Genomic DNA, 13,055 nt, shown 5'->3' with positions numbered 1-13,055 from the left:
TCACTAAATCAATACTTATTCCTTATTAGGCTTTAGTTCCTTACACAAGTCAGATGAATCATATTTCAGTTTATGACCTTTATACCACATTCATTTCGAGTCCAAAATTTACCAAATGCACAACTGAATGATCATTTCCATTGATGCCTTTACCAGTAATTAACAAGTTTGTTATTAGGCTTTAGTCCCTTACACAACTAACCGATCATTTTCAGTTCGAGTCCAATTAAACTCCATTTGATATATCTCACACTTGATTTTCATTTCCCATAATATCTAGGATACATAGAAAAAGAATTTATGTCATAAAATGAACTTAATCGGAAAAATTATTCGAATCAAAAATTTAGAATGCTGAAAAATAACTTACTGGATTCGAATTTGGTGAAACGAACTTTGAATTCAGACTAAAGACATCAAAAAACATAAAATAATACTATTTTGGAAAAGTTGACTTTTTAGTCGAAGTCAACGGTCAACGGATCAAAGTCAAAGTTACGATCAACAATACGGTCCAGGTCAATGACTCAGTTCGGTCTAAGTACTCGGCTGACCTAGTTTTATTTGACCTGGTCAACTCCGCCCGATTTGGCTTAGTTTCCAGAAAATTCAATGGGTAAGAGGCTCACGAGCGGCAGTGGCGTGTGGCAAGGCGTACGACTGCCGATTGGGACAGGGACAACGACCGAACGCTCGAAAGACTGCCAAACACCAAAATCAATCCATTACTAAACAATAATCCAAAAAATACAAATAAACCTAAAAAAATAAAATCCAAACTTACCAACGGCGAAGATGATTAAACCAACGACGGTGGGGGACCCAAGCACTTGGGTCTTGATCGGAACTTTGTGAGGATTCTGAATATGAAGGTGGTGAGGCAAATGAGGCTTAACGTAGTCAAAATAGATAAAAACAACATTGAGTCTTGTTATGATTTTCGACTAGATTTCTAACACCTCCACCGACGAACAACGACATTTTACGAAGCAAGCTCGGTTGGGTTTTGGTCGGATGAAGAAGGGGACTTCAATGGTGGTGTTGGTGCGGTAAATCAAATTCGAAAATGACATGAATCGTACAATAACAATGATGGAAGTGAGCAGTTTTCAAACGACGTTTCACGGCCACAGAGGAGGTTTCACAATAAATTACCATAGGTGTTTTGATCGGGACATGATGGGGAACGACACAGTGCTGGCGGTGCATGCCACCGCTGGGCTGAAGATTGACAAACGATGATAGGTACAGGTTTTGGGTTAATGAAGTCTGGAGGTTTCTAAATTTTCAAGGTAGTTGCTTTGAAAGCGAACTTTAAGTTCTGAAGACATTATCTTAGTTTGAGTTAGAAACAAAAGATATTTCTACTAAGTCCCATTAGATACAGTGACATAGATGAGATGGTAAGGAAGTAGAGTGAAATTGCTGGAGAATTTGGGTTTAAAACCCTTGAAATGCACCTTATTTTATGTTTGAAACACGAAGGAGAAAGGGTAAACCTTTGATCAAGTCCTTGAACAAAAAGAAGCTTTCAAAATAGACCCTAAATTATTAAAATTTCTCTATCTGGTCCCTCGAAATTTATGTTTAAAGGATTAATATAAATCTATTTTTTTGGGGTATGACAATTACCCTGTCCTATTTCCATTGAGGAATCTGAACGGGATGAAGCAAACTTGAGGGAACCTGGTTTTCGCTTTAACTTGCTGACACACTAGACATTTGGTGACAAACTCTGACACTTCCCTTTTCATGTACAACCACCATAACAACTGATGAAACTCCTAGTATATATTGTTATTGCATAGGTGTACTAAGAGTATACAACAATGCGCCTCATGGAGTATCTTACTGTGCAACTGAACATCTATAGGTATGCACAATTGACCCTTGAAGTACAACACATCAACATCACGATGCTCAAAACCTGGGGCCTCACCTTGATGAACTTGCTCAATCCGAGACCTCAACTGGCTGCCTCAACTCTGCAACCTTTTGGTCTCACCTAACAATTCTGGTTCAACTTGTAACTCGGCTAACAACTCATCATCATTAGTTATACTCAAAAGTTTTAGGAAGTCTTGCAACTCTGTCATCGACTTTCTGCTCAAGGTGTCTGCCATAAAATTTGCTTTTCCTGGGTAGTAGTATGTCATACAGTCATAATCTTTAAGCAACTCAAACCATCTGCACTATCTGAGGTTCAACTCCTTTTGAATAAATAGATACCTCTTATGATCGGTAAAGATGTGGAACTTCTCACCAAAGAGGTGGTGTCGCCTAATCTTCAAATCAAACACCACTGCAGCTTGTTGAAAGTTATAGGTAGGGTAATTATGCTCATTAGGTTAAAGCTGATGAGATGTGTAAGGTACAACGTTGCCCTCTTGCATCAGGACACATCCTGGACCATTTAACGAGTATTTGCTGAAAACTGTAAAGTCCCTTCCCAACTATGGTTGGATCAACATTGGGGCTTAGGTCAGGATGACCTTCAACTGGTTGAAGCTCTCATGTCGCTTCTCATTCCAAATGAAAAGACTCCTTTCTGAAGTAGTTTGGTTAACGGGTCAGCTATGATTGAGAAGCCCTGAAAGAATCGATGATAGTACTTGGCTAAACCAATGATACTACACAACTCTAACACATGTTTAGGTGGCTCCCATTCGACTATGGCCTGAATTTTCTGGAGGTCGACTCTTATACCGTCTACTGATACGATATATGTTAGAACCGTCGGCGCACCCCACAGCGCAGCGAAAACAAAAACTCGACGGTCTCACCAGCGATCCAAGTACGTAAAACCGAAATCGGGAGGAAATGATGCGAATACTTACAACGAGTTCCTTAAAAAAAACAACAAAGACAACAACGACTAGTGGTGATCACAAACGGTTCGAATCGTAAACCTCCATGAAAACACTTCTTGTTTTCTACTTAGTTCACCCGATTGAGAGCAAAATTTTCTTTTTCCAAAATAAGTTTTTAGAATAACGGCTGAAGTAAACGGTTGCTAGACCTTACCTCATTTAAATATACCAATTACCTTAACATATTAGGGATTTTAAGTTATTTCAAATTAAAAAAACTTATTTAACTAATTAAAATCAAACATACATTAAAGACATATAATCTGAATTAAAATCTTTAATGTTTATTTAAAATCTTATTTAATTATTCCGAAATAAATATCAATTAAAAGAGTTGTAATCAAAATTACATTCTATTAATATTTACTTACTATATTCGGGATAATTAAAATCATTTGTATATTAAATATACATATATTTACTCTAGATATATTTTAGTAACATACAACAAATTGTACATCTTTGCTCATTTCAATCCTAGGGTGTGACCCTGTAGGTTCTTGCAACATTAGTAGTAATTATTAGAACAATTTTAATATTACATACAATGAGTAATATCTAGCAATATATCATTGTCACCTAAGTTACAAGAAATTATGATTCGACATATCATTTCTTGATTAACTCTTTTATGTATTACATCTTTTTGTCCTTTATATATAGAATAGGCACAACTCTTGGAATAGTCACATTTGTATAACCCATCTATTGTTTCTTGATATCTAGAGTAGACTTTAATTAACGAATAATTTGTGATATCTCATATCAACTTATTCGAGGATGACCATATGTTTCTGGTCTCACTCAATCAAGTGGCATGTGATATATTTCCTATTATGTAGGAAGGACAAATCATATCTTAATCATACACACCCACTACATATATATTGAGATCTATTCAATAACAGTCTCTATAGAGAAACCAATTACGGAGCTAGTTTAACTGCATCAAAACATACAACAATATATGTTGGGATAGTATTGATCTCAAGTTTGAGGATCATACATATAGTTATCACCATGAGGAATGTTATGACTGTCACATAATAATCCAAGACATATGCTCATGGCGGGTCAATCCAATACATTGTTCTCTAACAATATAATCATGTATCAATTCTGACATCTCTATGTCAATGACAACTCGTTGTCATTAATTAATAACATGTTAGTCTTAAGCGTATTGTTACTGTTCATGCCCATAATAATACTTGACTAGGGATCTTTTAATAATACCAATTATTTTATTATATGGACTTTATTATCTTCCAGTTTATGTTAAACACATATATGTAATTGAAAATAATAGTGGCAATGCCTTTATTCAATAAAATCGATAAATAAATGTATTATTAATATCATCATATGATTGGTCTTTGGGCATACTCTAACAATCTCCCACTAGCACTAAGACTAATCACTCACATATTTAATACCGAGTGACTCAATGTGACAATCATGCCTCTGCTGTGTAAGAGGCTTTGTCAAGGGATCAGCAATGTTGTCATCAGTTTGTACTCTGCATATTTCCACATCTCCTCGATCTATGATCTCTCGAATAAGAGGAAAGCGCCTAAGAATATGTTTGGATCATTGATGAGATCTGGATTCCTTTTCTTGTGCAATGACTCCATTATTGTCAAAAAGGAGTTCTACAACATCTGATATGCTGGGAACAACCCCTAATTCTGATATGAACTTCTTGATCCAAATAACCTCTTTTGTTGCTTCACCGGCTGTAATATATTTAGCCTCTGTTGTAGAATCAGCTACTGTGTCTTGTTTCAAACTTATCCAGCTAACAGTACCTCTATTAAGACAAAACACAAAACCCGATTGCGATCATGAGTCATCCTTGTCAGTTTGAAAGCTGGCATCAGTATAACCTTTTACGCCAAGCTTGTCTTCCCCTCCATAGACAAGAAATTTATCCTTAGTTTTTCTTAAGTACTTAAGGATATTTTTAACCGCAACCCGATGATTTTCACCAGGGTTTCCTTGATATCGACTCGTCATGCTTAAGCATACGATACATCTAGTTGAGTATATATCATGGCATACATGATAGAACCAATAGCCGAAGCATATGGAATCTTATTCATCCGTTCTCTTTCTTGTAGAGTTGAAGAACACATTTCCTTTGAGAGAGAAATGACATGTCTCATAGGCAAAAATCCTTTCTTGGATTCTTTCATACTGAACCTTTTCAGCACTTTGTCTATATATGTACTTTGACTCAGACCTAGAAGTCATCTTGATCTATCTCTATAGATCTAAACTCCTAAGATATACACTGCCTCACCCAAATCCTTCATAGAAATACAACTACCTAACCAAGTCTTAACAGACTGTAAAGTAGGTATATTATTTCCTATGATGAGTATGCCGTCTACATACAATATTAGGAAAGAAACAATGCTCACACTAGCCTTCTTATAAACACAAGGCTCATCTTCATTTCTGATAAAACCAAATTCTTTGATTGCATCATTGAAACGAAGATTCCAGCTTCGACAAGCTTGTTTTAGTCCATAAATAGACCTCTATAGCTTACAAACCTTTTCAACATTTCCTGGAGTGAAAAAACCTTCTGGTTGTGTCATATACACATCCTCTTCAAGTTTTCCATTAAGGAAAGCGGTTTTGATGTCCATTTGCCAGATTTCATAATCATGGAATGCAACTGTTACGAGCAAGATCCGGATGGACTTAAACATAGCTACAGGGGAGAATGTTTCGTCATAGTCTACACCATGAACTTGTCAAAAACCTTTAGCGACTAATCGTAACTTGTATGTTTGTACATTACCATCCAAGTCGGTTTTCTTCTTGAAAACCCATTTACACCCTATAGGTTTGACTCCTTCAGGTGGTTCAACCAAAGTCCACACTTGGTTTACTGACATAGAATCCATCTCAGATCTCATAGCTTCAATCCATTTCTCATAGTCTGGGCTAGACACTGTCTCTTGATAAGTTATAGGCTCATCTTGATCCGTAAGAAGAACATCTCTATGTGTGGTAATGAGAAATCCAAATCTCTCAGGTGCATGGCGTTCTCTTGTGGATCTGTATAGTGGTTGTGTTTCTAAATATATATTGAATGTTCCTCAACAACTTGTGAAACATGTTCAATTTCAGGTTCACTGATCTGTTGTTCTTGAACTTCTCCAAGTTCAATATTTCTACCCTTCCCTTTTTTTGAGAGAAATTATCTTTCTAGAAAAACTCTCATTCGAGAAACAAACACTTTGTTCTCGTTAGGATTGAAGAAATAGTATCCCTTAGTTTCTTTAGGATATCCAACAAATATACACTTATGAGATTTAGGTTCGAGCTTTGTAGACATATGATGTTTTACATAAGCTTCACAACCCCAAATCTTCATAAAAGACATACTAGGACGCTTCCCAGTTCATATCTCGTATGGTGTCTTTTGATTCGATTTAGATGGAACACGATTTAGTATGAAAGCAGCTATTTCAAGTTCATGTCCCCAAAAAGAAGTTGAAAGATTACTATGACTCATCATCGATCGAACCATGTCTAACAGTGTTCGATTATTTCTACCAGAAATTCCATTTCACTGTGGTGTACCAGGTGGTGTAAGCTGTGAGATAATCCCACATTCTTTCAGGAGTTCATCAAACTCTATGATTAAGTAACCTCCACCTTGATCTGATCGAAGTGCCTTAATACTCTTGCTTAGTTGATTTTGTACTTTATTTTTTAAATTCCTTAAACTTTTCAAGCGCTTCATATTTATGGCACATAAGATAAATATTCCCATATTGACTGAAGTCATCGGTGGAACTAATGAAGTAATGGAATCCACCTCTGGCTTGTGTATTCATCGGTTCACATACATCACTATGTATTAACCCCAATAAATCACTTGCTCGCTCACCTTTACTATTAAAAGGAGCTTTAGTCATTTTTCCCAACAAGCAAGATTCACATACGTCATATTGTTCAAAAACAAATAAATCTAAGAATCCATCTTTATGGAGTTTTAATATGCGTTTCTCACTTATATGGCCTAAACGATAATGCCAAAGATAAGTTTGATTCAAGTAATTTGTTTTTGATCTTTTAGTATTTATGTTATAAATGATGTTTTCTTGATCCAAAATATAGAGACCATTAACCAATTTTGTCGAACCATAAAAAACATTATCGAGATAAAAAGAACAATAATTATTCTTAATAATAATCTCAAAACCAAACTTGTCCAAACAAGAAATAGAAATAATGTTCTTAGTCAAACTAGGCACAAAATAACAATCCTCTAAATTTAAATCAAGTCCACTAGGGAAAGATAAAACATATGTCCCTATAGCTAATGCAGCAACTCTTGCTCCATTTCCCACTCGTAGGTCTATGTCTCCTTTAGCCAGATTCCTTATCTTTTGTAGTCCTTGTACAGAAGTACAAATATGAGAACCACAACCGATATCTAATACCCAAGAAGTATATGTTGCCAAATTAACATCAATAACATAAATACTTGAAACAAACGTTCCTTTTCTTTTGCCTTCTTGACCTCTTCAAGGTAAACAGGGAAGTTTCTCTTCCAGTGTCCGGTCTTATCGTAATGGAAACATTTTCCTTCCTTGCTAACTCCCCATTTAGGTTTCAATGCATTTTTCCTTTTGGTTTGGCCTTACCATTGCCCTTAGACTTTGTCGCTACTTTTTTCTTTCCCTTTCCTTTGTCCTTGTGGACCACCAGAATGGGCTTAGGTCCAACCTTTTTCATGTTACTTTCAGCAGTTCGTAACATGCCAACTAACTATGTCAAAGTCTTGTTAATTTTATTCATGTTAAAATTAAGGACAAATTGGCTAAATCTATCTGGAAATGATTGCAAGATAACATTGGTAGCCAATTAATCTTTGAGAGGAAATCCCAAATTTTCCAACGTTTGGATGTAGCCCATCATCTTGATGACATGAGCTCCTACAAGAGTTCCCTCTGCCATTTTGCATTGAAATAGAGCTTTATATGTCTCATATCTCTCTTGATGTGCTTGCCTTTCATATATTTCTTTGAGATTTTGAATCATCTCATATGCAACCATGTCCTCATGTTGCTTCTGAAGCTCAGGAGTCATGGTGGTAAGCGTTAGACATCCAACGTATAACATATCATCTATATGTTTCTTGAATTTGTATTTGTCACCTCTTGAAGCATTAGCTGCCGGTTCATCAGGAACAGGTTCTTCAATGACATATTCTTTCCTTTCCTGTTTGAGAACAAATCTCAAATTATGAAACCAGTCAAGGAAGTTTATGCCATTAAGCTTGTCATTCTCAAGGAGTGATCGTAGTGATAAAGTGTTGTTTGCCATTAAATCTACAACAATGGAAATATTAAAGTAAGTAAATTTACAGAATTAAAAATTTATAAATAGGTCTTTATTTACAAATTACTCCCACTATTCTATTCAAAATTAAAAGCCCTCTATGTTTTAATTTCGGAAAAATTCAACGAAAATTTTTCTAGTGGATGAGGATCCATAATACATCAATTTCCTAAATCAGCTTTGGCTTTTCTTTTAGGATAGTGATTATTTAGGTAAGTAACACTTTACTAGTAACATCTCATGTAACTCCTCCTTTTGGTGAACAACTCTTGTTCAAGTCATGTCATGACTTATCCAAATACTTAACCTCTAGGTTTCTTGTCCTATTAGAATAACCTAGCTAAGTTATTACCAATATCTCAACTGATGAATATCACTTGCTTATTCTTCGCGTTTAACCAAGATATATTTATGTTCCAATGCTTTGGCAAAGCCCACACAATATCAATCGAAGACTTAACGAGGGTAAATATTGGATGGTTAAGTTAACTTAGATAATAAAGAGGGATTTGTGTAATTATCTCATCATTGTTCGTTTTAATATTAGACCCTTATTGATCTCATCAATATTCATTCTTATTTTATCATTTGATGCATTTCATACATAATAGATATAGCAATAAATAAGATGCAATGGTTATAGCCCAAAAATAATGACTAAGGTGGCCCATCCCAAGCCAATGGGAGAACCAAAAAAACCCTAAAACCTAAGACTGCTCTCTAGGTATCTTCTCGCCTTTAGTTCAGTCCATTCTTATGCTCCTTGTGAATCTTCATAGCATTACAATTTTAGAAGAAACTTGTTTTACATATGAGGGAGTAAGATGAGAAGAGGAAATACAACTGAGATATAGAAAGACACAGCTCGCAGGCCATATTTCAAATTCAACCATTGTAAATTGAACAAGAGCTATAACCATGCATGTCAAACACTGTGCAAAACAAACATATCATATATATATACACGTTGTTACGCCTTTGTTAAAAAATATTAATATGAGCCTACAATCTGTACTGCTGATGAAGGGTCAAGGGGCGAAGCCCCTTGCAGGGTATGAGGGATTTTTTTTGAAAAATAGTACTTCCGTTTCTATAGAAAAACCTCACGATTTGATAACACTTATCAACAGAATCATGTTTTTAGGATTTTCAATCCCGAAGGTTTTCAGCATCGGAACAACCATTGTTCCACTGCCAAACGCAATCTACTATCGCACACCCATGGATCATCATGTCAACAATTGACATATGTATTTCGTAAAATCTTTGCAGCAACACATAGATTATAAAAACAGATTAACTAATTAACATATTAGTCGTTGCGGTTATCGAATCGAACAATGATATCATGCATATTTGTTGAAAACGATAAAACTATAACATGCAACTCATACATATCGCATCAACCAATAATTTAACCTGAATTCGGATTGTACAAGTGGCTCTGATACCACTTTTAGGATCGTCGGCGCAACCCATGGTGCAGTGGAAACAAAAACTCGACAGTCTCACCAGCGATCCAAGTACGTAAAACCGAAATCGAGAGGAAATGATGCAAATACTTACAATGGGTTCCGTGAAAAAAAATAACAAAGATAACAGCGACTAGTGGGGATCACGAACGGTTCGAATCGTAAACCTCCACGAAAACACGTCTCGGCCTCTACTTAGTTCACCCGATTGAGAGCAAAAGTTTCTTTTCCCAAAATCGATTTTGAGAAAAACGGCTGAAGTAAACGGCTGAAGTAAACGGGTAAAGTAAACGGCTTCTAGACCTTACCTCATTTAAATATATCAGTTACCCTAACATATTAGGGATTTTAAGTTATTTCGAATTAAAAAAACTTATTTAATTAATTCAAATTAAATATACATTAAAGACTTATAATCTGAATTAAAATCTTTAATGTTTATTTAAAATCTTATTTAATTATTCCGAGATAAATGTCAATTAAAAGAGTTGTAATCAAAATTACATTCTTTTAATGTTTACTTACTATATTCGGGATAATTAAAATCATTTGTATATCAAATATACATATATTTACTCTAGATATATTTTAGTAACATACAACAAATTGTACATCTTTGCTCATTTCAATCCTAGGGTGTGACCCTATAGGTTATTGTAAGGTTAGTAGTAATTATTAGAACATTTCTAATATTACATACAATGAGTGACATCTAGAAATATATCATTGTCACATAATTTACAAGAAATTATGATTCGACATATCACCTTCGTGATTAACTCTTTTATGTATTACATCCTTTTGTCCTTTATATCTAGAATAGGCACAAGTCTTGGAATAGTCACACTTGTATAACTCATCTATTGTTTCTTGATATTTAAAGTAGACTTTAATTAACGAATAATTTGTGATATCTCATATCAACTTATTCGAGCATGGCCATGTGTTTCTAGTCTCGCTCAATCAAGTGGTATGTGATATATTTCCTACTATGTAGGAATGACAAATCCTATCTTAATCATACACACCCACTACATATATTGAGATATATTTAATAACAGTCTTTATAGAGAAACCAGTTACAGAGCTTGTTTAACTGCATCAAAACATACAACAATATATGTTGGGATAGTATTGATCTCAAGTCTGAGGATCATACATATAGTCATCACCATGAGCAATGTTATGACTGTCACATAATAATCCAAGACATATGCTCATGGAGGGTCAATCTAATATATTGTTCTCTAACAATATAATCATGTATCAATTCTGACATCTCTATGTCAATGACAACTCGTTGTCATCAATCAATAACATGTTAGTCTTAAGCGTATTATTACTGTCCATGCCCATAATAGTACTTGACTAGGGATCTTATAATAATAACAATGATGTTATTATATGGACTTTATTATCTTCCAGTTATAACTGAAAATAATAGCGACAATGCATTTATTCAATAAAATCGATAAATAAATGTATTATTACAATCATCATATGATTGGTCTTTGGGCATGCTCTAACAATATGATCCAAAAAGAAAACCTCTTATAGCAAAAATTCACATTTCCCAAACTTGGCATACAATTTTCTATCTCTAAGTGTCTGAAGAACGATATGAAGATATTAATCATGCCCCTCTTCTGATAGGGAGTACACTAAGATGACATTTATAAACACCACCATAAACTCATCTAAATATAGATGGAAAACTTGGTTCGTTAAATCCATAAATGACATCGAAGCGTTGGTGTGTCAAAACGACATTACTAGGAACTCATAATGATCGTATCTTGTCCTGAAAGTTGTATTCTCCTCATATGCATCCTTAAATTTCAGTTGGCAGTAGTCTAATCGCAAATCGATCTTTTAGAAAATGCACACCCCTCTCATTTGATCGAAGAGGTCATCTATATTAAGGAGTGGATAATGGTTCTTGATTGTCAACTTATTTAATTGTGTGAAGTCGATGCACAACCTCGTTGACCCATCCTTCTTCTTAACAAACAAGACTGACGCTCCCCAAGGAGAGATGCTCAGTCGGATGAACCCCTTCTCTAGTAACTTCTAGATCTGAGCCTTTAATTCTTTTAGTTCTATTGGTGCCATGCGATAGGGAGAAATAGACACTGGAGATGAACCCGAGATTACCTCAATGCCAAACTCCAATTCACGCTCGGGTGGCAAACTCGAAAATTCTTTTGGGAACACATAGGAAAATCTCGCACTTCTTGGATGTTCTCGAGTGTCGAAACTAAAATTCGTGTATCGAGCACATGAACTAAGAAGTATTTATAACCATATTCATTCATTCTCATGGCTTTTATGGCTAAAACTATCATGAACTGAATGGGTTTTTCGCTGATCATAACTAACTTTGTTGTATCGGTTGTTTTGAGCTTAGCGATATGACTTTGCACCTCAAACTTGCATCGTGTTCGGTTAGCCAGTCCATTTCTAAAATCATGTCAAACTATCTGAAGGGTAACTCCATTGAATCTACTGGAAAGGTCTGATCCTTAATTCCCATTGAGCAGCCTCAAAATAGTTTATCCCCGTCTAGACCTAAGGGACTTGATACTCAAACACCTACCTCTGGGTCCTCTGCTGGGATTTCTATTTCTCGCACTTCGTTGTATTAGATGTAGGAGTGGGTGTAACCAGAGACTGTCAATGTTGTAATTGGAATGAAAAAGACTGTAAAGGTTCCTGATATGACATCTGTCGTATCGCACACCTCCATTGATTGTACTACATACTGTCTGAAGGACACTCTCGGCTCTGTATTAGCTACTGATCTAGTCGTCCCTTAGCTCTACTGCCCATACATATTACTACCCCTCTAGTTGGTCCTCGGCCCCTCAACACTGATGGCACCGACCATTGAGTTACTGCAGAAACTGTTCCCTGAACTCTTGGACAGTATCAGACAAAGTGAACTAAGGAGCCGCAACTATAACAACCCCTAGATCCCTGCTGACACGTCACTGGGTTCATTCAACCGCACTGGGCACAAACGAGATTGGTGAACCCTCTGATCAGCTCACTAGCATTAGCTCCAAAGGATAAGGTCAAAGGCATTCTTCTAGACTTAAATTTGTCTCCCCAATATGAACTCTGACTGACTCTCCTCGAATGGGCTGTTAGGGGCCTCAACGACCCATGACTATCTCGGGCCCTCTTGACCCGAGTCTGAGATGGCCTCGCTAGCTCAGAGGCTCTCCTAGTTTGTCATGTAACCGCGCTATACTGCCTAGCCTATCTATCAAGAACATTCTCGATTACCTTCGCCTGGTGGGTCAGCTGAACGAAGACCCTAGGAGGATCGGTCGTAAAATGTGATAAA

This window comes from Hibiscus syriacus, unplaced genomic scaffold, assembly GCF_006381635.1.
Source record: "Hibiscus syriacus cultivar Baekdansim isolate YM2019G1 unplaced genomic scaffold, ASM638163v2 tig00110429_pilon, whole genome shotgun sequence".
Lineage (NCBI taxonomy): Eukaryota > Viridiplantae > Streptophyta > Magnoliopsida > Malvales > Malvaceae > Hibiscus > Hibiscus syriacus.
Note: the sequence above shows the minus strand (reverse complement) of the source record.